At 49.3% G+C, this 22,807-nt stretch overlaps 1 long non-coding RNA gene, 1 other non-coding gene and 1 pseudogene across 2 annotated transcripts; 1 reads left to right on the top strand and 2 right to left on the bottom strand.

Moving 5' to 3' along the window:
* Window positions 1-10,540: 10,540 nt before the first annotated feature.
* LOC148140809 (uncharacterized) lies at window positions 10,541-11,530 on the top strand. The gene is made up of 2 exons (XR_015752963.1): window positions 10,541-10,811; window positions 11,101-11,530. It is a non-coding gene; the product is annotated as an uncharacterized LOC148140809 (long non-coding RNA).
* Window positions 11,531-12,473: 943 nt separating this feature from the next.
* On the bottom strand, window positions 12,474-12,637 carry LOC148140810 (U1 spliceosomal RNA). Its single transcript, XR_015753212.1, has one exon. It is a non-coding gene; the product is annotated as a U1 spliceosomal RNA (small nuclear RNA).
* Window positions 12,638-15,523: 2,886 nt separating this feature from the next.
* On the bottom strand, window positions 15,524-15,660 carry LOC122541669 (U1 spliceosomal RNA; annotated as a pseudogene).
* Between the last annotated feature and the right edge of the window lie 7,147 nt (window positions 15,661-22,807).

Here is a 22,807-nt window from a genome sequence, read left to right on the forward strand (position 1 = left end):
GCATAGAGCCATTTGCCGAGTCCATCAGAAAGGATGCGAGCCTGAGAGGGGTGACTATTCCTGGCAGCGGGGGCCTGCAGGTTAAGGCCTCCCTGTACATGGATGACGTCGCCGTTTTCTGCTCAGATCCGCTGTCCGTGCGCAGACTCATGTGCATTTGTGACCAGTTCGAACGGGCCTCGGGGGCCAAGGTAAACCGAGGCAAGAGCGAGGCCATGCTATTCGGGAACTGGGCCGACCAATCCTCGATCCCCTTCGCCATCAGGACTGACCACCTGAAGGTGCTGGGTATTTGGTTCGGAGGGGCTGGGGCGTGCGCCAAGTCTTGGGAGGAGCGTATCAGCAAAGTGAGGCAGAAACTGGGAAGATGGAAGCTACGGTCGCTCTCCATCGCGGGAAAAAACCTGGTCATCAGGTGTGAGGCACTGTCATTGCTATTATACATGGCACAGGTCTGGCCTATTCCCAGAACCTGTGCCTCCGCAGTCACCCGGGCCATCTTCCAGTTTATATGGAGGTCAAAGATGGACCGGGTCCGAAGGGACTCACTGTATAAAGATCTGGGCAACGGGGCAAAAAATACACCCAATGCCACCCTCACCCTGATGGCCACCTTTGTGTGTGGCTGCATCAGGCTGTGCGTGGATCCCCGGTACGCAAACACCAAGTGTCACTATGTACTGAGGTTCTACCTGTCCCCGGTGTTGTGAAGGATGGGCCTGGCCTCGCTGCCGCGGAACGCTCCGAGTAGTTGGACCATTCCGTATCACCTGTCCTTCGTGGAGAAATTTATGAAGAAAAACACCTTTGACCACAAGTCCATCAGGAAGTGGTCAGCACGTAGTGTCCTTGAGACCCTTCGGGAAAAGGAGAGGGCGGATCCTATCGAGCGGTTCCCTGAGCAGACTGTCAAAGCCATTTGGCAGAATGCCTCATCGCCAGAACTTTCCAACAAGCACCAAGACATGGCTTGGCTGATGGTGAGAAGGGCTCTGCCTGTGAGATCCTTTATGCACGCCCGGACTCTCAGCCGCACCGCACGCTGCCCTCGAAGTGGCTGCGGGGGGGACGAGACTGTCACACACCTCCTTCTGGAATGTGCCTACACAGATGAAGTCTGGAGAGTAATGCAGTGGTGTTTGTCGAGGTTCGTCCCGAGCAGCGCCGTGACGCGGGACTCTGTGCTCTACGGCCTGTTCCCCGGGACGCACACCGAGACGAACATCAACTGTGCCTGGAGGATCATCAACTCGGTGAAGGACGCTCTCTGGGTGGTCCGAAACCTGTTGATCTTCCAGTTGAAGGAGTTGCCCCCGATTGAGTGTTGCAGACTTGCACATTCCAAGGTCCAGGACTACATGTTGAGGGATACACTGAAGCTTGGGGCAGCTGCCGCCAAGGCGCGGTGGGGAAAGACCACTGTGTAACGTCTGCCTGCCTAACGAAGAACAGGGGGCCCACGCAGTTATTTGGGCTCTGCTGACGCGTCAGCTAAATATATGGGCATGTGATGGATAAATGTACAGACCTGTATAGAAAAATGATAAATTCTGATCTCTGTATGTACATGTTTACATATGTATGGCATGATCAACTGTACAGACCATCAAATTATTTTATGAATAAAGTATATTTCTGAAATAAAAATAAAGTTAATTACAGGACAATACCGTTCTGATTATAGTTGATAGTTTGAGATTGTTGAATCAATGCTGCGTGTCCAGCAGTATCTGTCAGGTAAACAATGCCCACAGGAGGTTAGCTAATCTAAAGGCATTGAGACAGTAAGGGGTAGCATCCTGTTCACAATAGTTCCATCGGACAGTGGTCATCCATATGGAATACCCTGGTGCCATTTAGTCTGTGGCGACATTGTGTCGGCTGGACTCCTGGGGAGACAGAGAGAGCCTTTGTGGATTCTGGAGGTGCAGTGCCATTGTGAGGTCGAGAATCCCATTAGCGGGTTGTTTAGAAAACATGTTCCTCCAATTAGGTAATGGCTCAGGTATTGGCTCTTTTACTGTTAGTTCCTGAGTGTAGCTAATTTGAGGTACCAGTGGCATTGTGGGTAGGCCCTCTTTCGCTAGAGCCAAACATGTTTTCTGTAAGGAAGTGGTCAGTAGGCAAAATGGTATTCCCTTCTCCCGCACAGAGACTGTTCTGCCTGCAACAACTGAGTGATTGGTTCTCAGGTCTCTGGAAAGCCTGAAGCTGGGAACAAATTTCAAAGAGAAAGAGGGGAGTACAGTACTTGCTCAGTTCAGGAGTGGTCTCTCTGTTCACTGCAGTCAAAGCACCTGATGAAAAGCAGTTTGAGTATCATGGGGATCAAGGGTTATGGGAGAATGGCATTGAGAACCTTATCAGACATGACTGAATGGTGGAGCAGACTCAATGGGCTGAATGGCCTAATTTCTGCTCCATGTCTTATGGTCTTATCTTTCCTGCATCAATAGTTGTAAGTTGTGGCTTGTAACTGATAAGTCAGAGGCATTTTTTATGTGGTACCAGCCATCTGCTGCCTCTGCAAGCATTCAGAGTAAGGAGTACTGCAATGTGTTGGCCAGCAGAAAGACTTATACACTTAATGGTAAGGTCCTAGGGAGGGTTGCTGATCAAAGAGACCTTGGCGTGCAGGTTCATAGCTCTTTGAAAGTGAAGTCACAGGTAAATAGGATAGTGAAGAAGGCGTTTGGTATGCTTTCTTTTTTTGGTCAGAGTATTGAGTACAGGAGTTGGGAGGTCATGTTGCGGCTGTACAGGACATTGGTTAGGCCACAGTTGGAATATTGCATGCAATTCTGGTCTCCTTCATATCGGAAAGATGTTGTGAAACTTGAAAGGGTTCAGAAAAGATTTACAAGGATGTTGCCAGGTTTGGAGGTTTTGAGCTGTAGGGAGAGGCTGAACAGGCTTGGGGCTGTTTTCCCTGGAGCGTCGGAGGCTGAGGGTGACCTTGTAGACGTTTACAAAATCAGGATGGGCATAGCTAGGATAAATAGACAAAGTCTTTTCCCTGGGGTGGGTGAGTCCAGAAATAAAAGGCATAGGTTTAGGGTGAGAGGGGAAAGATATAAAAGAGACCTAAGGGGCAATTTTTTTCACACAGAGAGTGATATGTGTATGGAATGAGCTGCCAGAGGAAGTGGCGGAGGCTGGTTCAATTGCAACATTTAAGAGGCATTTGGATGGGTATATGAATAGGATTGATTTGGAGGGATATGGGCCGGGTGCTGGAAGGTGGGACCAGATTGGGTTGGGATATCTGGTCGACATGGACGGGTTGGAACGAAGGGTCTGTTTCCATGCTGTACCTCTCTATGACTCTGTGAGTCTATGAGATCATTTTGACAACAGAATCTGGGAATGAACACTATTGAACTGTCTTTCCAGTCTTTCCTGTGATCATTCTGTTTTACCCTCTCATTTGTCTTGTGGGTGCATGTGTGTGACAGGGGAGTTTCGAAGGGGATTAGAAGTTAGTAATTATATGCCGGTGGAACCAGGTTATAGTCCAAAAGGCTTATTGGGAAGTAAGCTAGTGTTTCCAAATACACCTGTTGGACTATAACCAGGTGTTGTGTGGTTTCTAACTTGGCCCACCCCAGTCTAACACCAGCTCCTCCACATTATGGTTACCTGAGGTTAGAGACTAATTTCTTGTAATAAACATTGATTCTTGTTCAATGCAGAAACCTGGTCTGTGATTTCTATCAGAAAGTCGGGGAAACTGGGGAATACTCCTTGACTCCCAGCGACCCCAGTGATTCAGAACAAGATGTAATGTGTATGAGGTCATCGGGTCTCAGAGATGGACAGCATGGAAACAGACCCTTCAGTCCAACTCCTCCATGCTGACCAGATATCCGAAATTAATCAACTCCCTTTTGTCAGCATTTGACCCAGATCCCTCTGAACCCTTTCAAGTTTCACAACATCCTTCCTACAGCAGGGAGACCAGAACTGAACGCAATATTCCAAAAGGGCCCTAACCAAGGTCCTGTACAACTACAACATGACCTAAAACTCCTATACTGAAGTGAACTGTTAATCTGCGACAGCCCATTTTGCTCTCTGTGATAATTGAGGAATCACAGCTGAAAAGGAAAATAGTTTCTTGTTGGACACCAAAACAGAGCCACTACTTGTTTTGTATATGGGCTAGTCCCAGCCTGGGGCAGACAGTTCTGCAGACCCATCCCTGAGTCTGCTTTGTAAAGGGCTCCGTTGATGCATTCCAACTGTATCACCCAATGCCTGTCACTGCCCAGAGTGTGGGGCCCGGACTGGTGGCTGGTCGCTTGCTGTTTTGAGTCAGAGCGTGGAGATGGGCAGGTTTGTACTTTTTCTCTGTTGCACAGGCTCATGTATACAACACTGAGAGGTCACATGATAGAGAATTCATCGTGCCTTTTGGAACACCAATGTATCCCTGGGTCTGTCGTTTAAACAGATCTCTGCTTGCAACTCGCAGTGTCCACAGGAATGGGGCAGACCAGGATTAATCTTTGTGCATTTAGAGAAGAGATAGAATCCGCACAAGTGTGGAAACAGGCCATTCGGCCCAACAGATCCACACCAACCTTCCAAAGGGCATCCCACCCACACCCTGTCCTCCTCATGGCCAATGCACCTAGCCTGCACGTGGGCCATTCCACCCTAACCTGCACATCCCAGGACACTATGGGGCAATTTACTGTGGCCAATCCACCTGACCTGCACATCTTTGGATGGTGGGAGGAAACCGGAGCACTTAGAGGAAACCCACGCAGACACAGGGAGAATGTGCAAACTCAACACAGACAGTTGCCCGAGGCTGGGATTGAACCAGGGTCACTAGCGCGGTGAGGCATTGGTGCTAACCACTGAGTAACCGTGCCACCCCTCTCTCTCTCTCTCTCTCTCTCTCTCTCTCTCTCCCTTCTATGTCACCTTCTACTGCTATTGCTGAAGCATCTCACTTACATAAAAATGTTGGAACTCAAGAGGTGGGAGCGGAACTGACCAATTGAACCCCTTGAGCCTGCTCCACCATTTGATATGACGAAAGCTAATCTCATTTCAGCTTCAACCCCACTTTCCTTCTCACTCTCCATATCCCTTCAACTCATTGCTAATTAAAAATCTGTCTATCTCCTCCTTAACTTTAATCAATGTCCTGGCATCCACCACCCTCTGGGCTAATCAATTCACAACACTTCCTCCTCATTACTCTTTTAAATTGGATACCTCTTGGTCTCAATTTTATTTCATTCTCTCATGGGACATGGGCATCACTGTCTGGGCACAGCAGTCACTGCCCGTCCCTAGTTGCCCCCTTCTGAAGATGATGGTGAGCTGCCTTCTTGAATCACTGCTGCCCACCTGCTGTGGGGAGGGAATTCCAGGATTTTGACCCAGTGACAGTGAAGGAACGGCGATATATCTCCACAGTGTGGGAACAGGCCATTCAGCCCAACAGGTCTACACCAACCCTCCGAACAGCATCCTACCTAGCCCCATGAGGATAACATGGTGGCTCAGTGGTTAGCACTGCTGCCTCACAACACCAGGGACCCAGGTGCAATCCCAGCCATGGGCGACTGTCTGTGTGTAGTTTGCACATTCTCCCTGTGTCTGCATGATTTCCTCCGGGTGCTCCGGTTTCCTCCCACAGTCCAAAGATGTGCAGGTCAGGTTAATTGGCCATTCTAAATTGCTCATAGTGTTAGGTGCATTAGTCAGAGGGAAATGGGTCTGGCTGGGTGACAGGGTCGGTGTGGACTTGTTGGGCCAACGGGCCTGTTTCCACACTGTAGGGAATCTAAACTAATCTAATCCCTTCTTGATGGTGAGTGGCTTGGATGGCAACTTGCAAGGGGTGGTGTTCCCATGTATCTGCTGTCCTTGTCCTTTTAGATAGAGGTAGTCTAGATTGCAAGGCGCTGTCTGAGAATCTTTGGTGAATTTCTGCAGTGCCAACTTTAGGTACATTTAAGTTGTCATTGGACAAGCATATGGACGGACATGGAATAGTGTAGGTTAGATGGGGTTCAGATTGGTATGACAGGTCGGCGCAACATCGAGGGCTGAAGGGCCTGTACTGTGCTGTAATGTTCTATGTTCTATCTTGTAGATAGTACACACTACTGCTACTGAGCATCGGTGGTGGAGGGAGTGGATGCTTGTGGATGTGGTGCCAAACAAGCGAAGGCTGCTTTGTCCTGGATGGTGTCAAGCTTCTTGAGTGTTGTTGGAGCTGCACCCACCCAGGCAAGTGGGGAGTATTCCATCACACTCCTGACTTGCACTTTGTAGGTGGTGGACAGGCTTTGGGGACTCAAGAGATGTGTTACTCGCCAGAATATTCCTAGCCTCTGACCTGTTCCTGTAGCTGCTGTGTTTATGTGGTAAGTCCAGTTGAGTGTCTGGTCAATGATAACCCCCAGGATGTTGATAGTGGGGGATTCAGTGAGGGTGACACCATTGAATGTGAAGGGGCGTGGTTAGATTGTCTCGCATTGGTGATGGTCATAGTCTGGCATTTGTGTGGTGTGAATGTTACTTGTCACTTGTCAGCCCAAATCTTGTAAACCAGGGGAGGGAGGGAGAGAAAGTTACCCTGTACCATCAATTTTGGCATCATCTGCAAACTTACTAACCATATCTCCTAAATTCATATCCACATCATTGAGAGAAATTATGTAAAGCCATGAGCTAAATGAGCGGTGGGGCAGCATCTACAGGCTGAATGGTCTACTCCTGTTGCTACCTTGTGAGGGGACCATTGTAACTGTGCAGGCAGCTGGGGTGAATATCTTCCTTAATGCTGGAAAACGGTCAGCTCCAGTCACAGTCAGCTCCACAGACCGCAGCAGATGGACCACTGCCTCCCTCTGCTGGAGTAACCCCTGCACTGCACATAACGGCCAGTTGAAGTTCCAGCTCAAAAACAAGTGAAAAGCCCTTCCTCATGAAGGGCTGATGCCTGAAACGTCCACTCTCCTGCCCCTCGGATGCTGCCTGACTGGCTGTACTTTTCCAGCACCACACTCTTCAACTCTGACTCTCCAGCATCTGTAGTCCTCACGTTTTCCTACGTTGTTATCAGAACATCTCACAAACCTGATTCTGTTTGGATTACCACCTCTCATCCCCAGGGAACACAGGGACAGCAGACCATTTAGCCCGCCATTTAATGTAGCCATGGCTGATTGAACAGTTCCCATTTACTCGCACTACCATCATAATCCCTTTAACAATGATACTTCAAAACCTAACCTTTAAGGACATCTAATTCCTGATTTATTTTTAGGATTCAAATTCCAGCATCTGTCACAAGGGGATTGGAACCTGCACTTCAGAACATTTCCTGAGCTGTGGTTAGTACCAATATCCCATCGCCTCCCCAACAAGCCGCGCTCTTTTTCCCTTTTCCGTCACGAATGCATCAAACTTTCTGTGAGAAGGATGGATGGAGACTGCTTCAAATGCTCCATTCTTTGGGGAATTCCCTACCTGCAACACGACGTGGGAACAAATCCTCCAAAGTTCCATGCTCTTTCCCAAGCAATAATTGTTAGGGTTTCCTCTGGAGTTGTCCGACTCCAACACTCCACAGTATAAACTCCGAGCTTGACATCATTTCCTGGCTGTGGCAGCTCCTTAACCTGAATCAATGATATGGAAACCCGGGTGGTACAGTGGCTCAGTAGTTAGCACTGCAGCCTCACAGCGCCAGGAATCCAGGTTCGGTTCCACCCTCCGGCAACTGTCTGTGTGCAGCTTGTACTTTCGCCCTGTGTCTGTGTGGGTTTCCTCCCACAGTCCGAACACGTGCAGGTTAGGGTGCATTGCAACTGGGAAATGCAGGGTTATAGTGTAGGTAGGGGGTGGGTTTGGTTAGGATGCTCTCATCGATGCATTTTGACCTGGCTGCAGAATTGACTATTGGGCAAGAAACAACGAGTGGAGTTAAGGGCTTCTTTTTCAGGCTGGTGAAAAACGACACCATGTTCTTCACAGCTTGCAACACGTTATCGCCAAGACCTTCCCTACGCCTCCACTTTTCACCTTTAGACAACTGCCAAACCTTAAACAGACCATTATTCACAGCAAACTGCCCAGCCTGCAGGATAACATCGACCACAACACTGTACAATCCTATCATGGCAACCCTGCAACACATGTCAGAGTGTCGACACGGATACCACCATTATACGTGGGGACACCACGCACCGTGTACGTAGCAGGTCTGGCTGTATCACAATCTTTGTCTCAGCCAGCGCTGTCTACCTCATACACTGCAGGCAAGGATGCCCCGAGGTATGGCTCATTGGTGAGACCAAGCAGACGCTACAACAACAGATGACACCGCACAACAATCACCAGGCAGGGGTGTTCCCTCCCAGAATTCAGCAGTCAGGGAAATTTGGCCTCAGATCATCGAGTGAACATCCTCCAAGGAGGACTTTGGGATCTACAACAAATCAGAGTGGCCTCGCAGAGGCTGATAACTAAGTTCGGTACCCATGGGAATGGCTTCAACCTGGACTACAGGTGACCCCACTACACGATACACACTCGCTCACACATACACAAACACTCTTACTTACTCACACAGTCATGCAGATCCTCTCTCATACACAAGCTCTCTCTCATACAGACAAACATACACCTCCCATACTCACACCCTCTCAGTTATACTCCATCACATCCACATACACACTTTCACCAAGCTTTCACACATGCAAACACACACTCTCTCAGTTTCACTCACACTCACCCACTCACACGCACATACCCTCGCTCTCTCTCTCTCTCTGAAAGACGTGCACACACATATTAGTCGATGTGGTGAATTTTTATTGGCAGAATTATATTTGCAGATACATTCTATTTTGCTCACAAAATGCATAATCTGCAGGCAGTCAATATATGTAACATTTTGTAAATTCCACTTTGGAAATAGAACCAGTCTGACTCAAAATTGGGATATATGCGAGAAAGTGAGGACCGCAGATGCTGGAGATCAGAGTCGAGAGTGTGGTGCTGGAAAAGCACAGCAAGTCAGGCAGCATCCGAGGAGCAGGAGAATCGACATTTCGGGCATAATCCCTTCTTCAGGAAAGGTTGGGATACAGACAGACTCTAACCTCACCCCTTTAATGCATTGTCTGAGCTGAATTATCACCATTTGTTATGAAACCTAAAGTTACCTTGAAAAGGTGACTTAAAAGAAGTTCTGGGATTTACGTATTAATGAATCAAAATATTCTAAATGATGAAAGACTTAACAACAATCCAGGTTTGTTCAATATATCATTTCAGTTGCATCACACTGTAATCCTTCACGATAAGTGATGTGTCTTGGTCCTATTCTCCACAGCAACCTGATAATGGAGCAGCACTCTGAAAGCTAGTGATCCAAATAAACCTCTTGGACCAGAACCTGGGCTTGTGTGATTTTTAACTTTGTTCATCCCAGCCCAAGACCTCCTCCTCCACATCATGCGCTCTGCTAATCTAGCAGCATCAACTGTTAATTGCGGGATAAGGCGAGTTCAGGCACTTTTCCCAGTCACTAGCCTCAGTCACATAGTGTCTGGACAGTGTTGGTTAGTAGCTGATAAGCAAGTGTCTGTATACAAGAGGTTCTTGTAAAGGAAGAGCTGGGAAATACTTCACTGTTAGGTATTTGTGCAGCTGCAAGTTCAACCACCTCACTGAGCCAGGGAACGAATGACAGACAGACACTAACATAAGATTCAAAATGGTTTCCAGGCTTTTAGTATGTGACAAAATGATTGCTTTGGTTATGACAAATCTCCCAGCCCCTGACTGAGTGTTGCAGACTGGCACATTCCAAGGTCCAGGACGATGTGCTGAGTGACCCAAGCTGAAGCCAAGAGGATGGGCATTTAATCCAGTGAAATCAACGACGGAATCTGTTCTCTGAATGTGAATGGCACCATCAGCTGTGAATGTAACAAAGATTTGTGTGAACAAAGCATACAAAATAGAAAAAAAAAGTTTTGCGCTCAAAACAACAGCACCCTGTGCTGAACACGAGCATCATAACCTAATAAGGCAGCCTGATGCAATTCTGTCCAGCAACACAGAGGTTAAAGCTCAAACTTTGTGTTTCCCAAATATGGGGGTGATTGTTCCCGGATTGTCAAACTGTCCAATCACAAAGCGCAATATCAACCAATCAGTGAGATCAGCGGGGGTGCTTTATGCGCCAATCAGACGCGAGCTTTACTGGACCAATCAGAAAACGCCGTGCGCCAGCCGCCAGTGGCTCAGGACTGTATAAAAGGAGGGGCGGGGTGGATGGGTGAGTGAGTGTGAGAGAGAGTGAGTGAGTGTGTGTGAGTGAGTGAGTGAGTGAGTGAGTGAGTGAGTGAGTATGGGGGGAGGGGGGTAAGAGAGTGGGCGGGGAGAGAGTGGGTGAGGATGAGGGGGAGAGGATGGGGATGAGGGGGAGAGGATGGGGATGGGGTGGGGAGAGGATGGGGATGGGAGAGAGTGGGGATGGGAGAGAGTGGGAATGGGCGAGGACGAAGCAGACGGCGCGGAAGTTCACTGGGAGGGGAAAGGACCGTGGGACTGCCAGAGATCCGCCGCTACCAGAACCCCACCGAGCTGCTGATCCGCAAGCTGCCCTTCCAGCGCCCGCTACGGGACATCGCCCAGGGCTTCAAGACCCACCTGCGCTTCCAGAGCTCGGCCCCCATGGTCCTGCAAGAGGCCAGCCAGACTTTGCCTGCTGGGACTCTTCGAGGACACCAACCACTCGGACGGCTGCATCAAGCAAAGGCTTTACCCAAGCTAAGCGCTCTCTTCACTTGGACCACCCTCATTCCTTCCCTCTTTCGGCTGTCAATCTCTACCTTGCTACTTCTACCCTATCTTCTGCTATTCTCTTCCATCTTACTTCCCCCTTTTTTTGAAAGGTTAGCTCAGAAAGTAACCGGTTTCGAGTCGGGAGTTTCCAACTGAACTACACTTTTCTGTTCTGACTGAGTTAGTTACGTTAGTTACTCGAGCAGTGCGTCCGTGATAATGCTGTTCAGATGCAAGTTGAAACCTTAACCATTTTGTTTCCTTTCCCCACAGGTCACCGAAGGCGCCAGATTGTTTGCTGATCCCTGCCTGGTAGCTGGCTCTGGGTGTGAAAGACTCAACTCTACAATCAAGGGCTGATCCTCAATCCGCGATCAAGGGCTGATCCTCAATCCGCGATCAAGGGCTGATCCTCAATCCGCGATCAAGGGCTGATCCTCAATCCGCGATCAAGGGCTGACCCTCAATCCGCGATCAAGGGCTGACCCTCAATCCGCGATCAAGGGCTGATCCTCAATCCGCGATCAAGGGTTGATCCTCAATCCGCGATCAAGGGCTGATCCCCAGCCACGAACTATGTTCGGTGATGATTTGGAGACGCCGGTGTATTTGGTACAAGTTCTGTGTCTTGTATCTCTACAACCACCTGAAGAAGCAGTGCTCCGAAAGCTTGTATTTCCAAATAAACCCTGTTGGACTATAACCTGGTGTTGGGTGGTGTTTTTCGTTTAAACTTTTAATAGTTAGTACTAAAGTTTATTTGGAAGGTGACCCCGTGTGTGGCGACATTATATACTTTCCACCGTACTCCTGTACTTGAGTACACGTGACACAACAGAACCTAAATCTATGTGTGGGGTTGGTGGAAGTGGGTGATGTTGGTGGCGAATACTTTGCACCAGTATTCACAAAGCAGAAGGGCATGGTGGATGGGGAGTTTAGGGACAGGTATGTTGGTACTCCGGGCATCTCAACATTAAACAACAGGTGGGGTTGGGGGCCTTTAAAAGGCATTAAGGTGGACAGGTCCCCCGGATCTGATGGGGAAATATCCCAGAACGCTAAAGGAAGCACGTGAGGAAGTTTCTGGAACCTTGTACGTAATCTTTGAGATAAAATAACAGCTGTTTTGGGACAGGTGGGACAAGTCAAGTGGAGGGTCAGGTCTGAGATGAGGAGGGGGTGGGAAGATGAGGAAACGGGTGAAGTCAACATTGATGCTGTGTGGTTGGAGGGTCCGAAGGCGGAAGATGAGGCATTGCTCCCCCCAGGCGTGAGATGGGCTGGATTTTGCACTTTGTAGCTCAGGGTGTTGGTGCCCTTGCTTGGTAGGTTGGCGAAGAAGCAAACGGTGGTAAGACATGGAGCAGATGGTGACTGAGAGCAGTTAAGAGGGAAGGTGGTTAAGCAGCATGTTGAGAGATACAGTGAGGAAATAGAGGGAAATGGTCACATATGCAGCAGAGGTTTGGTGGGCTTAACGGTTTTAAAGTTAGGACGGCTCTTGCTTGGAGAGGGAAGAAAGGTATATCAAAGACTGCCCGAGCAAACTTGGGTGTTAACGGAGCAGTGACAAGACAAGTCACAGCATAACAGCACTGCCTCCAGAAAAACCGCAATTCAGATTCTGTCATTGGTTTGTAAATCAGGGGAGAGCGCGAACGCAGTCCCCCACTACCACAAATTTGGCAGTCGAGGATCCCGCATTTGGGGACATCGCAGGCGTCAGCACACCCGAAGTGCAATGGGACAGCCTCGTCCTGGGAGCGCCACCGCAATGATCATGTCATCTCCCCTGCCAGGTAAGTATGCTCAGCACTCACACTCACTCACACCCCACAACAGCCGCTCCCTCTCACTCTCACACTCACTCACTTTTGCAACATCGAACATTCACTTCCTCAACCTGCCCTGCCTGTCGATCAGCTTCATTCTTCAAATGGATCACCGAATGTCTCCAGGACTCCCGTTTTACTCAAATACCACCCACGGCTGCGCCTGCGCTGCTTATCTGCATCTATCCCTTAAAAGGACGCGCCCCGCCCCTGTTTCCTTCAGGCTGCCTCCTGATTCGCGGAAAAACAGGAGGGAAAGTTCCAACTTTGTTTTCAAACACTCGTCCGAATTTGATGTCAACGCGAATAAAAGCAACTTACAATCTTTGATTGTGAAACTAAAAGCATTTTTTAAAACCAATTTACCTCGACTTTCTACAATGTTTAGCTGCAGCTTTGCAAATCTCTCTTCAATCAGATTAGTGACTTCAGGTTGAAATCACATACAAGATTAAGGGTGCCAGGGAAACATATTTCTTAACATGATGTTGGATGAGACACGAAACTGAGACCACCACCACCTCGTCTGGCTGCACATTCCGAGCACTCACCACCCTCTGTGTAAAATAAACTGGCCTGTGATTAAAATGTAATCGTCCTTTTCTTCCGTGTCTGATTTACCTGCTGCTTTCCCTGGGGTAAAGGATTCCAAATTTAGAGGGCATAGTTTAGGGTGAGAAGAGAAAGATTTCAAAGGGATCTAGGGGGCAACTATTTCACACAGAGGGTGCTGCGTGGACGCAATGAGCTGCCAGAGGAAGTGATGGAGGTTGGTACAAGTACAACATGCCAAAGGCATCTGAATAGGAAGGGTTCAGAGGGATAAGGGCCAAGTGCTGGCAAATGGGACAAGATTAAATTAGGATATCTGGTTTACTGCGGAGCAGCTGTGCGGCAGAACAAAGTGGGCTGGAGACCTGGATCAGTGCGGGGCTGCTGTGACCCAGCACACTGGAGGCCTAGTGTGGTGTGGTGAGGCTGAGAGGCAGATCAGAGTGGGCTGGAGGCCTAGTGTGGTGTGGAGAGTCTGAGAGGCACAACAGGGTGGGCTGGAGGCCTGGATCAGTGTGGAGCAGATGTGAGGCAGAACAGAGTGAGCCAGAGGCTTGGATCAGTGCGGAGCAGCTGAGAGCTGAAGAGGAGCCGATGGAGAGCTGCAACAGTCTCGAATGGCTGAGAGCTGGATTGGAGCGGATTCGAGGCCTGAATTAGTACAGGATGACTGAGAGCTGGATTGAAGTGGATTAGAGACCTGTATCAGGACAGAATGGTTGAGAGCTGGATTGGTGCGGATTTGAGGCCTGGATCACTACAGAATGGCTGAGAGCTGGATGGGGGCGGATTCAAGGCCTGTATCAGTACAGAATAGCTGAGAGCTGGATGCGGGGGGGGGGGGTGCGGATTAGAGGACGGGGCGGCATGGTGGCACAGTGGTTAGCACTGCTGCCTCACAGCGCCAGAGACCTGGGTTCAATTCCCGACTCAGGTGACTGACTGTGTGGAGTTTGCACATTCTCCCCGTGGGTTTCTTCCAGTGATCCGGTTTCCTCCCACAGTGCAAAAAATGTGCAGGTTAGGTGAATTGGCCACGGTAAATTGCCCGTGGTGTTAGGTGTAGAGGAATGGGTCTGGGTGGGTGCGTTCGGTGGGTCGGTGTGGACTTGTTGGGCCGAAGGGCCTGTTTCCACACTGTAAGTAATCTAAACTAATCTAGAAGGACTGTATCAGTTCAGAATGGCTGAGAGCTGGATGGGGGCGGATTCGAGGCCTGGATCAGTACAGAATAGCTGAGAGCTGGATGGGGGGCGGGGGCGGATTAGAGGCCTGTATCAGTTCAGAATGGCTGAGAGCTGGATGGCGGGGGAGCGGATTAGAGGCCTGTATCAGTTCAGAATGGCTGAGAGCTGGATGGAGGCGGATTTAGGCCTGGATCAGTACAGAATGGCTGAGAGTTGGATTGGAGTGGATTAGAGGCCTGTGTCACTACAGAATGGCTGAGAGCTGGATGGGGGCGGATTAGAGGCCTGTATTAGTACAGAATGGCTGAGAGTTGGACTGGAGTGGATTAGAGGCCTGTATCAGTACAGAATGGCTGAGAGCTAGTTGGGGCAGGATTCGAGGCCTGGATCAGTACAGGATGACTGAGGCCTGGATCAGTACAGAAAGACTGAGAGCTGAATTGGAGCAGACTGGAGACTTGGAGCGGAGTGAAAGCAGTAATTGGACTGGAGGTGGTTGTGGAGGTGGGGGAAACTTACTGTGAAGGTGATAGGCACATGCAAGTGGGTGGGGGTTGGGGAGCATTGATGGGGATAGGTCAGTGTGGAGTGGATAGGTGGAAGGAAATGGACAGTTGGGACAAGTCAAGTGGAGGATCGGGTCTGAGATGAGGTGGGGGTTAGAAGATGAGGAAACGGGTGAAGTCAACATTGATGCTGTGTGGTTGGAGGGTCCGAAGGCGGAAGATGAGGCATTGCTCCCCCCAGGCATGAGGTGGGCTGGACTTTGCACTTTGTAGCTCAGGGTGTTGGTGCCCTTGCTTGATAGGTTGGCGAAGAAGCAAACGGTAGTAAGACATGGAGCAGATAGTGACTGAGAGCAGTTAAGAGGGAAGGTGGTTAAGCAGCATGTTGAGAGATATAGTGAGGAAATAGAGGGAAATGGTCGCATATGCAGCAGAGGTTTGGTGGGCTTAACGGTTTTAAAGTTAGGACGGCTCTTGCTTGGAGAGGGAAGAAAGGTATACCAAAGACTGCCCGAGCAAACATGGGTGTTAACGTAGCAGTGACAAGACAAGTCGCAGCATAACAGCACTGCCTCCAGAAAAACTGCAATTCAGATTCTGCCATTGGTTTGTAAATCAGGGGAGAGCGCGAACGCAGTCCCCCACTACCACAAATTTTGCAGTCGAGTATCCTGCATTTGGGGACATCGCAGGCGTTAGCACACCCGAAGTGCAATGGGATAGCCTCGTCCTGGGAACGCCACCCTTTTTTATTTCAAAAATATACTTTATTCATAAATAGTTTGATCTATACAACTGGACATGTCACACACATGTACACATTCCATTTCTTTGCGTATCGAGACAGTGTAATCATTCTTTTTTTTTTAGATTAGATTACAGTGTGGAAACAGGCCCTTCAGCCCAACAAGTCCACACCGACCCGCCGAAGCGAAACCCACCCAATTCACCTAACCTGCACATCTTTGGACTGTGGGAGGAAACCGGAGCACCCGGAGGAAACCCACGCAGACACGGGGAGAACGTGCAAACTCCACACAGTCAGTCGCCTGAGTCGGGAATTGAACCCGGGTCTCTGGCGCTGCGAGGCAGCAGTGCTAACCACTGTGCCACCGTGCCGCCCACCAAAGACTGCCCGAGTAAGTAATCTAATTGTAAGTAATCTAATTATTCTTATTTACAGGTTGATGCGATTACATTGAGCTGAGGCGCCAACAGAGCCCAAATGACTGCGCGGGCCCCCTGTTCTTCTTTAGGCAGGCAGATGTTACACAGTGTTCTTTCCCCACCGCGCCTTGGCGGCAGCTGCCCCAAGCTTCAGCGCGTCCCTCAACACGTAGTCCTGGACCTTGGAATGTGCCAGTCTGCAACACTCAGTCGGGGTCCACTCCTTCAGCTGGAAGATCAGCAGGTTTCGGACCACCCAGAGAGCGTCCTTCACCGAGTTGATGATCCTCCAGGCACAGTTGATGTTCGTCTCGGTGTGCGTACCGGGGGAACAGGCCGTAGAGCACGGAGTCCCACGTCACGGCGCTGCTCGGGACAAACCTCAACAAACACCACTGCATTCCTCTCCAGACTTCTTCTGCGTCGGCACATTCCAGAAGGAGGTGTGTGACAGTCTCGTCCCCCCTGCAGCCGCTTCGAGGGCAGCGTGCGGTGCGGCAGAGAGTCCGGGCGTGCATAAAGGATCTCACAGGCAAAGCCCTTCTCACCACCAGCCAAGCCATGTCTTGGTGCTTGTTGAAAAGTTCTGGCGATGAGGCATTCTGCCAAATGGCTTTGACATTCTGCTCAGGGAACCGTTCGATAGGATCCGCCCTCTCCTTTTCCCGAAGGGTCTCAAGGACACTACGTGCTGACCACTTCCTGATGGACTTGTGGTCAAAGGTGTTTTTCTTCATAAACTTCTCCACGAAGGACAGTTGATACGGAACGGTCCAACTACTCGGAGCGTTCCTCGGCAGCGAGGCCAGGCCCATCCTTCGCAACACCGGGGACAGGTAGAACCTCAGTATGAAGTGACACTTAGTGTTTGCGTACAAACAAGGCAGGAGAGAGAGAGAGGGCATACAGTGTCATGCAACTAAAATAATATATTGAACAAACCTAGATTGTTGTTAAGTCTTTCATCATTAGAATATTTCAATTCATTCATATGTAAATCGCAGAATATCTTTCACGTCACCTTTTCAAGATAACTTAAGGTTTCATAACAAATGGTGATAATTCAGCTCAGACAATGCATTAAAGGTGTGAGGTTAAAGTCTGTCTATGTCCCAACCTTTCCTGAAGAAGGGCTATGATTCTATTTCCAACATGGAATTTACAAAACATGCATGTATTGACTGCCTGCAGATTGTGCATTGAGCAAAATAGAATGTATCTGCAAATATAATACTACACATATAACTTCACCCTATCGACTAATATGTGTGTGCATGTGTTTGAGAGAGAGAGAGAGAGTTGGTATGTGCATGTGAGTAGGTGAGTGTTAGTGAAAGTGAGAGAGTGTGTTTGCATGTGTGAAAGCTTGGTGAAAATGTGTGAGTGTGGGAGGTGTATGTTTGTGTGTATGAGAGAGAGAGTGTGTATGAGAGAGGGTCTGCATGACTGTGTGAATATGTAAAAGTGTGTGTGTATGTGTGCTTGGTGTGTGAGGGAGAGTGTGTAGTGCAGTGGGGTCACCTTAGTGTGACATGAACCCAAGGTCCCAGTTGAGGCCATCCCCATGGATACCGAACTTGGTTATCAGCCTCTGCTCGGCCATTCTGAGTTGTTGTATATCCCAAAGTCCCATTGGAGGATGGTCACCCAATGATCTGAGGCCAAATTTCCCTGACTGCTGAAGTGTTCCCCAACTGGGAGGGAACACCCCTGCCTGGTGATTACTGTGCGGTGTCATCTGTTGTTGTAGCGTCTGCTTGGTCTCACCAATGAACCATACCTCGGGGCATCCTTGCCTGCAGCGTATGAGGTAGACAGCGCTGGCCGAGACAAAGATTGGGATACAGCCAGTACATGGTGGTGGTGTCCCCACGTGTAATGGTGGTATCCGTGTCCACACTCTGACATGTCCTGCAGGGTTCCCATGATAGGGATGTACAGTGTTGTGGTCGATGTTATCCTGAAGGCTGGGCAGTCTGTTTAAGGTCTGGTGGTTGTTTAAAGGTGAGAACTGGAGGCATAGGGAAGGTCTTGGCGAGATGCTCATCCTCATCGATAACATGTTGCAAGCTGTGAAGAACACGGTGTCATTTTTCAGCTCCCAGGAAGTACTGAACAACAACGGATACTGTTGGTTGCAGCTCGTACCTGTCTCCTGAGGGGGTCATTACAGGTACTCGCTGTGGCACATCGGAACTGGCAGTCGCTGAGTTGATCATCGTACCCTGTTCTTTTACGAACATCCTTGAGCACCTTCAGGTGTCCGTTATGTTCCTCCTCATCTGAACAGATCCTGTGAATGTGTAGGGCTTGTCCATAGGGGATGGCTGTTTTAATATGTTGTGGGTGGAAGCTGGAGAATTGTAGCATTACGAGATTATCTGTGGGTTTGGGGAGAGTGGAATACTGAGGTCCACATCCTTGATGGAGATGCATGTGTCGAAGAATGAGACAGCTACTAAGGAGTAGTCCATGGTCAGTCTGATGGTGGGATGAAACCAGCAATTGGTGTTTTGTTTATGATTTACAGCATCCAAAGTTCTTTCAGTTCCCTCCATAAACTGTCTGCCTTTCTACCCATTTTTATGCTGTCTGTAAGTTTGGTGATGGTACATCCCCTTTCTTCCTCCAAGTGGTTAATAGAAACACTTGTGGTCCCAGCACTGACCTCTGGACAACCCCATTGGTTACAGGTCACCGACCTGAAAAAGAAGCCCTTATCTCCACTCAGTGTTTCTTGGCAAATAGCCAATTCTGTAGCCAGGTCAAAATGTGCCAATGTGCATCGATGACACTTGGGGAATAAGAGAATCAAGAGAGTGCTTACACCCCAGGAAGAGCTCTCTGTAAGACAGGATTGCCCTATTTCTACATCAGATAGTTAATCAATTCTCCTCAGAAAGCCACAACTGATCGAGCCCCCTGTGTGCTCTGCGGCAATGTATTCCAGATCCAATCCACTTGTGCTGTTTCTCGTGTCAGCATTGCGTGTTTTGCCAGTGAGGATCCCCAATCTTCATATTAAATAGACATCTTTGGAGAAAATGTGGGAAATATTGCACAGAAACCATAGAGTCCCTACTGTGTGGAAGCAGGTCATTAGGCCCATCGAGTCCATACTGACCCTCCAGGGAGCATCCCAACCAGACCCACCCCCTACCCTATAACCCTGCATTTCCCATGGCCAATCCACCCTAACCTGCACACTATTGGACACGGGAAGAATGTGCAAGCTCCACACAGACAGTTGCCCGAGGGTGGAACCGAAATTGGATCCTGGTGCCGTGAGGCTGCAGTGCTAACCACTGAGCCACCGTACCACCCATGTTTCCATATCATTGATTCAGGTTAAGGAGCTGCCAGCCAGGAAATGATGTCAATCTCAGACTTTATACTGTGGAGTGTTGGGGACAACAAATGGGCATCTTTAACTTTGGGAAGGAATTTGAAGAAGTGGGCATGCAGAAACCATTCCTGTTTTTCGGATAACTCCAGAGGAAACACTTACAATTGTTGCATGGGAATGAGCGTGGAACTTTGGAGGATTTGTACCCATGTCGTGTTGCAGGTAGGGAATTCCCCACAGAATGGAACGTTTGAAGCAGTCACCATCCATCATTTTGACAGAAAGTTTGACCCATTCGTGACATAAAAGGGAAAAAGAGCGTGGCTTGTTGGGGAGGCGATGGGATATTGGTACAAACCACAGCTCAGGAGATGTTCTGAGGCGCAGGTTCGAATCCAATTGCGACAGATGCTGGAATTTGAATCCTAAGAAATCAGGAATTAGCTGTCTTTAAAGTTTAGAGTTTTAGGTATCGTTGGTAAAAGGGACTATGGCGATAGTGCAAGTAAATGGTAACTGTTCAATCAGCCATGGCTACATTAAATGGCGGGCTAAATGGTCTGCTGTCCCTGTGTTCCCTGGGGATGAGAGGTGGTAATCACAACAGAATCAGGTTTGTGAGGTGTACTGATAATAACGTAGGAGAATGTGAGGACTGCAGATGCTGGAGAGTCAGAGATGAAGAGTGTGGTGCTGGAAAAGTACAGCCAGTCAGGCAGCATCCGAGGGGCAGGAGAGTCGACGTTTCAGGCATAAATTCTTCATGAGGAAGGGCTTTTCACTTGTTTTTGAGCTGGACCTTCAACTGGCCCTAATGTGCAGTGCAGGGGCTACTCCAGCAGAGGGAGGCAGTGGTCCATCTGCTGCGGTCTGTGGCGCTGACTGTGACTGGAGCTGACTGTTTTCCAGCATTAAGGAAGATATTCACCCCAGCTGCCTGCACAGTTACAATGTCCCCTCACAAGATAGCAACAAGAGTAGACCATTCAGCCTGTAGATGCTGCCCCACCGCTCATTTAGGTCATGGCTTTTCATCATTTATATCAATGATGAGGATGTGAATACAGGAGATATGGTTAGTAAGTTTGCGGATGATGCCAAAACTGGTGGATCCTGTCTCTCTCTTTCTTTCTCTCTATCCCACCCACCCCCTCCCCACCCCTCCCCTGGTTTACTATCCACAGAGAAGACGATTCTGTATGGTATGTTTATTGAGCTTTCGTTCTCTCACCCCACAGATACCCCTTCCAATCATCACTTCCCCCCTTTCACATTGTTCCATACCGCAGTAACTGCCACGTGATTGTCCCTATCCTACATAATTCCTACACTTACTTGCAATTCTCTCCACACGTACGATTTTCTCTCTGCCATTTATTACCTCCCCATGAATGCCACTTCTGCATTTTCCTTCACTCAAGCAATTTTTCCGAGCCCCTGTTTCGAAATACCACTGAGGTCTGAGACCTGGGAAAAGTAATGTCAAATACAGTGTGTGCTGGAAATCTGCTGCAAACATCAGGGTCTGGGTGGAGAAACTCAGCAGATCTGGCAGCAGGAGAAAGTGAGGACTGCAGATGCTGGAGATCAGAGTCGAGAGTGTGGTGCTGGAAAAGTACAGCTGGTCAGGCAGCATCCGAGGAGCAAGAGAGTCAACGTTTCGAGCATAAGATCTTCAACAGCAATGAGAGGGGGTGCCCAAGGGGGCTGAGAGATAAATGGGAGAGTGGGTGAGGGTGGGGGGGAAGGCAGCTGGGAATGCAATAGGTCGATGAAGGGGAGGGTGACGGTGACAGAGTGGAGGGTGGAACGGATAGGTGGGAAGGAAGATGGACAAGTACGATAGTTCAAGAGGGAGGTGTCGAGTTGGAAAGTTGGATCTGGAATTGGCGGGGAATTAAGGAAACTGGTGAAATCAACATTGATTCCGTGTGGTTGGAGGGTCCCAAGGCAGAAGATGAGGCATTCTGCCTCCAGGCGGCGGGTGGCCAGAATTTGGTGGTGGAGGAGACCCAGGACTTGCAAATCCTTGCGGGAGTGGGAGGGGGAGTTGAAGTGGTCGACCACAGGGTGGTGGGGTTGTTTGGTGCAGGTATCCCAGAGATATTCCATGAAACGTTCCACAAATTGGCATTCTGTCTCCCCAATGAGAGGAGACCGCATCGGGAGCAACGGATACAGTAGTGTGTGGAAGTGCAGGCAAATCTCTGTTGAATGTGGACGGATGTGGTGGATGCCAGGACATTGATTAAAGTTGAGCAGGAGATAGACAGGTGTTTAATTAGTGATGGGTTGAAGGGATATGGAGAGTGGGCAGCAACGTGGAGTTGAAGTCAAGATAAGTTCAGCCTTGGTCATATTCAATCAAGGGGTTCAATTGGTCAGTCCCATTCCCACTTCTTGTGTTCCTACATTGTTATGTAAGTGAGATGCCTTCAGCAATAGCAGGAGAAGGTGACATGGAAGGGAGAGAAAGACAGTGGAGATCTAGGGACAGCACGGTGGCTCAGTGGTTAGCACAGCTGCCTCACAACGGCAGGGACCCGGGTTCAATCCCACCCTCGGGCAACTGTCTGTGTGGAGTGTGCACATTCTCCCCGTGTCTGAGTGGGTTTCCTCCAGGTGCTCCAGTTTCCTCCCACAGTCCAAAGATGTGCAGCTTAGGTGGATTACCCATGGTGTCCAGGGATGTGCAGGTTCGATGGATTGGCACAGTAAATTGCCCAGAATGTTCAGGGCTGTGGGTCAGGGTGGATTGGCCTGTATTAAATAGTCCACAGTATCCAGGGATGTGCAGGATGGTGCATTAGCCACGAGGAGGGCAGGGTTAGGGTTGAGGATGGGTGTGGATAGGATGGTCTTTGGAGGGTTGGTGTGGACCTGTTGGGCCAAATGGCCTGTTCCCACACTGTGGGGATTCTATCTCTTCCCTAAATGCACAAAGATTAATCTTGGTCTGCCCCATTCCCGGGGAAACTGTGAGTTGCGAGCAGAGATCTGTTTAAGCGACAGACCCAGGGATACAGAGGTGTTCAAAAAGGCACCATGAATTCTCTATCATGTGGCCTCTCAGTGTGATATACATGAGCCTGTGTAACAGAGGTAAAGTACAAACCTGCTCATCTCCATGCTCTGACTCAAAACAGCAAGTAACCAGCCACCAGTCCGGGCCCCACGCTCTGGGCACTATTCATAGAGTAGAATCCTCACAGGACGGAAACAGGCCATTCAGCCCAACAAGTCCACACTGACCCTCTGAAGAGTAACCCACCCAGACCCATTCCCCCACCCTATTACTCTGCATTTAACCCTGACTAATGCATCTAACCACATCCCTGAACACTTTGGGGTAATTTAGCACAGCCAATCCAGCCTTACCTGCATATC

The sequence above is a fragment of the Chiloscyllium plagiosum genome, unplaced genomic scaffold (genome assembly GCF_037043375.1).
Source record: "Chiloscyllium plagiosum isolate Xiang-an unplaced genomic scaffold, Cpla_swu_hap1 HiC_scaffold_35, whole genome shotgun sequence".
Classification (NCBI taxonomy): domain Eukaryota; kingdom Metazoa; phylum Chordata; class Chondrichthyes; order Orectolobiformes; family Hemiscylliidae; genus Chiloscyllium; species Chiloscyllium plagiosum.